Below are 4,786 nucleotides of genomic sequence, written 5' to 3' on the forward strand. Positions count from 1 at the left end.
AAACTTCCCAATGCTGAAGCCAGGAGAGCTGCACAGAGGCACCAGCAACACTCTTCTTCTTTATCACCCAGCCCTTTCTTTTATGGACAGGTTTTGACTCATCCAGCAGACTGAGATACCCTCCCCTGGGTGCCAAGCACCTGTGAAATTTTATGAATTTCTGAAGAATTCCTGAAGAAATTCTTTCCAACCCAATCTTTGTCACTCTCGCCCTTGAAAACAGGCAGAGTTTCAGTAGCAGAAGGTGAATCAAGTTTACAAAACATTTTAAAACATAGGTCAGGAGTGGTTCAGGGGATATTCTACAGGTATTTTGAGCCTAAAGGAGGAATGCTGATTTAGAGGGTCTGGGGACTAAGGACAAGAGGAGGGAAGAGTTGGTTTGGTTTTAAGGTATTTAGATATTTACTATTTTGCCATGCTCCTATTGCCTTTCTTGGCCTGGCTTAATGAATTCCAATTATCAACTGAAACAGGGCTTCAGCTGCAGCTGCTCAGGTCAGGGCTTCAGTTTGTATCACCTGGGGATGCTTTGCCTTGGGGTTTAGAATAGTAAAATGGGCTCATCAAGAAATTGCTTTGATTTGTGAGAATATTTGAAAGTCAAATCTTCTAGAGCACAATCATCTCTGCCAAACATCACTTTTTATGCAAAAAGAATCCCTCTTCTAGGAGGGATTTTTTATTTATTTTATATACAGGTCATAAATCTACACATTCTAATCCTAGTATAAGACCAACAAACACAGTAAGATTAAGGCAGGAATGCTTTCCCTGTTTAATTGCCTGAGTTATATCTTGGCAAAGTTCTCTGTGATTTGTTTGTTTTCTAATGGATGGTACTCTAGGCATTTTCTCCATTTTGTTATTTTGCTTACCACTGGGGGATCTTGGATGACTCAGAAACATCAATTCCTATAGAACTTCAGACTTTCAGAACAATCCCTGCCATTCCAGTCAGCTGTCATCATTTGGGATTGTTTTGGGTTTGATTTTACTGAGTTTTTGAGTCACAACACAATCTCTTCAGGCCTCAGAAGGAACTATGTGGTCCTCCTCCTACTTCTTATTTGATTAGCTAAAATTGGTACTTTTAAAGAACAGAGGAAACAGTTTATTTCACAATTGCTCATTCAAAGCCAGAAGATTGTATTTTCTCTTGAAAAAGTAACTTGGCCGTGTTTATGTATCTTATCAGGAAATAGGATGAGGGAAGATACTTGAACTCTGTTCCTCTTACTCACTGGTTACACAGAGATGTTCAGTACAAATTTGGAGGAGGAGAGGTTCATTAGATGCATCAAACTTGAAAATTACAACTGTTTCTTCATCAAAGCTCACATGCACAACCAGAGGAGAGAAGCTTGGCTCAGAGGATTTCTATTTACCTTGGTGGTCAGCTCAGGACCATGGAGTCACTCCTCAAGAGATGCTAATTATTATCACCAGGTCCTCCAGCTTCCTGTATCCCTTCAAGCAGCATTTTAGCCCTGCTTTCTCCATCAGCAGTATGCAGCAATCATAGCAAACTGTGATTAAAGGCAGATATGTAAGCACAGATATCCATATGTGCATGGCTTGCCCCCCCCCAACACACAAAATGTTATAGGAGTCCAAAATGTCTCCCCACGGGGAAAGGAAATAAGAGCAAACATCAGCCCACTCTTATTTAAGAAAATTATACCACTTTTAAAAGGGAACAAAACAGCACATGAATCTATGAGGTGATGTCTTCCACTTGGGTGTCTTCCCTCAGCTCACCTCAAAGTTCATTCATGAAGTTCAATCCCAGTTTTTCAGCAATAGCAAACAAAGCTGATGGGTCAGATGGTCTACAGGAGGCTAAGAGGAATGACAGCAATTAAAATACTTTTCTATATTTGTGTAGGAGGTATGAAAATATATTCAAACCATATTCATCAAAAAAAAACCATTATGGATATTCAGTACTTCATGAACAGTGTATCTGCTGTTAGATGGGCTTTTAGAGGGCACCCCCATTAAGCTCTGGTTCAAAAACAGATTGGTGTGATTCACTTGCAGGTTAGAGAAATCCCATCTGCACAAGCTATGATGAGGTCCTTGAGGAAGACACAAGGAGCATTGTCAGTATTTGGGCATGCCCAATTCCATAAACATCCCACACTGGAAAAAAAAAGAAAAAGAAAAGGAAACAGTTTTCATCAATCAATTTAAATTACTTAAGTTACAAAATGTTGAAAAAAACCAATGTGCATGTTTGCAGACATTTCTGAGCTTTTTCTCCTCCTTTAATTAGCAATTTATTAAATCTTTTAAAACTATCAGGGTTTGCCAAGCAGTTCCATCAAGCTGCATTCTTCAATGAGTTCATGAGTCTTCAGTCCAGTGAAGAACAAATGAGCAGTGTCAGCAAGACCTTCAGCTAACAGGAACCAGGTGGGGTTTGACACAGGATTTTCAAGTTGTGCGTCATCGTGTTGCATTCTTGAGCCTGGTGTGACTTCCTGGGAGCAGTGCCAAGGTCAAGCAAATCATTATTTACAACTAATGACATCTTCAATATCACATATGCTTAAATTTGTCTTGTCCTTGTTTCTTTTGAACTGCCTCCATCTTCTTTTGATTCTGACTGCAAGCTCTTTGGAATAAGGATTTCCAACAATTTGCAGTGTTTGGGAAAAGGCTCCAGAGATTAGCCACCAAAGCTGGAGCCATCAGGAGACAAGGGCTGGCTTCACAGGCTCGTGGAACAGTGCTTTCCCCAGGGAATGGTTTGCTGTCCCGGGCTGTCACCCAGCATAAGGTCACAGAGTGAATGAGGGACTCCTTACTCTGCAGCCCAAATGTGAGGGATTCGTTCCTAGAGCACAACTCAGCTCCTCCTGCCTTTCTGCTGTTCCCCAGCTGTTATGATTTTGCCCAAATTCAACTCTCAGCCACTGGGGCAGTTCCTGGTGCCTTCTCCTCACTACAGACAAAGTCTTGCCATGCAGAACCCTAGGTCTCCTTCCAGCCCCTTTCCAAACCTCCCTTAGCTGCTTCAACCTCCACTGCAACCAGCATGGTCCCCTCAAGCAGACAGAGCCAGGACCTGAGAGCACAGTCTCCATCTCCCTTCTCCAGCATCAGGGCATGGCTGCATTTTTGAGATTCCATCTGCATGATATCTGTAAGATGCAATTTTCTTATATATTGAAGCATTAAAAAAATTTCACCAGCACCATATCTCCGATCAGATAAAAGCTTACCTCAAACACTCAACCTTGTAGCTCATCCCCTTTAAGAGACCCCTCAGCGGATCCCGGCATGGTAGGTCCCTGCCACCAGCAAACCCAAACCCACTGCCTCATCACTCACTGATTCCCAGCTCCAGGCAGATATTTTGCAGCTTCACAGACAGAAACTTCTGTAATTTTTCCCCTTCACCTCCTTTGTTGATTTAACGTCCTATAACAGATAATTTTAAGAGCCTTTTGGACTGAAAGGCTTCCCAGGTGCCTGCACAAATATCCATTCCCTACATTTACTCTGAGCATCCAAAACCATCAACAGACAAATTAGACTCTTAATTACTGCAACAGGAAAATGAGCTTTACTATTAAAATCACAATGATCTCTTGCTGGAATAAAATTTAAGAAACATGCAGAACTAGGAAAAGCACCAAGTGGACACAGAATCATAAAATTATTTGGGTTGGAAGGCACCTTAAAAATCATCTAGTTCTACCCCCACTGCCACAGGCAAGGACACATTCCACTAGACCAGATTGCTTAGAGCTCCCTCCAACCTAGCCTTGAACACTTCCCAACATGCTTTGGTATAATTTCCCTAATGTATCTGGTCAAAGATGGACTGTTGATACACATTTTCCTTATAAAAAGCACCTATTAAAAAATTTCCCTTATCCTTCTTCCCTAAAGTCTCCAACTTTGTTTGGCAGACAAAAGTTTGCCATTTTGTAATTATTTTGTTATCTCCTGCATTTGTAGTTCATCAAATCTCTCATTAGTTGCTTATCCACCAGGAATTGGAGATGATTATTGCTCTGCTGCTTTGAATTTATACTTTGATATGATAATTTGCTGTCTGGATTTTATCAATAAGAGCCAGAGGAAGCAGCCTGAACACCCTGGCTGTAATTTGATGAAGGATTTGTGGCCCTACTTAGCAGTTCTTTAACCATCGATCTTCCTCTGCAGGGACTTCGCCTAATGCCCCCGTCTGCCATGCAATGAATTAGGCTGTGGTGCAGGGGGAGCAGTGATTATTCCAATATATCATTTCCAAGTCAGAGTGTCTAAACACAGTTTACAGCCTGTATGGGAAGGCATGGTTATAAAAGACTTTTTTACAGCCCTCAATGCACACTTCTCCTGGAATTTTTAAAGTAGGTAAATAGCCCAAGTGGTAGTCAGAGCTTGTGTTTTGTGTCCAGTTGTAATTCAGTTGTAACTCCATTAAAAAGATTGTCAGTGACCTTTGCTGGTTCATTGTGCATATTTGAGGGAAGGAAAGGGAACTTGTTCTTCACTACCATTTATTCAGTTATTTATGTAATAAAAAGCTAATGCCAGTCAGGCCTCCCTGCTAGCACTAGAACTACATCTGAGCAGAGGAGTAGCATCAGTTTGCTGGTTGCCCAGTCTTTGAGAAGTCAGCCACATTTATTTTTGCAGAAAACACGAGCAAAATTCAGCCATTCATCTGAAGAAATGTTCACCCCAGGGTGATAGTCCCTGCAGGGACCCTGGAGCTCATTTTGTTTTAGGAACAAAGGCAGTGTGGGATGTCCCTCTGCACAGC

General features: G+C 41.6%; 1 long non-coding RNA gene across 1 annotated transcript; it reads right to left on the reverse strand.

Moving 5' to 3' along the window:
- Positions 1–1,275: 1,275 nt before the first annotated feature.
- LOC135451915 (uncharacterized) lies at positions 1,276–2,936 on the reverse strand. The gene is made up of 3 exons (XR_010441481.1): positions 2,202–2,936; positions 1,762–1,842; positions 1,276–1,529 (listed from the first exon to the last, which is right to left on the reverse strand). It is a non-coding gene; the product is annotated as an uncharacterized LOC135451915 (long non-coding RNA).
- Positions 2,937–4,786: the final 1,850 nt, after the last annotated feature.

The sequence above is a fragment of the Zonotrichia leucophrys genome, chromosome 9, assembly GCF_028769735.1.
Source record: "Zonotrichia leucophrys gambelii isolate GWCS_2022_RI chromosome 9, RI_Zleu_2.0, whole genome shotgun sequence".
NCBI classification, from domain to species: Eukaryota; Metazoa; Chordata; class Aves; order Passeriformes; family Passerellidae; genus Zonotrichia; species Zonotrichia leucophrys.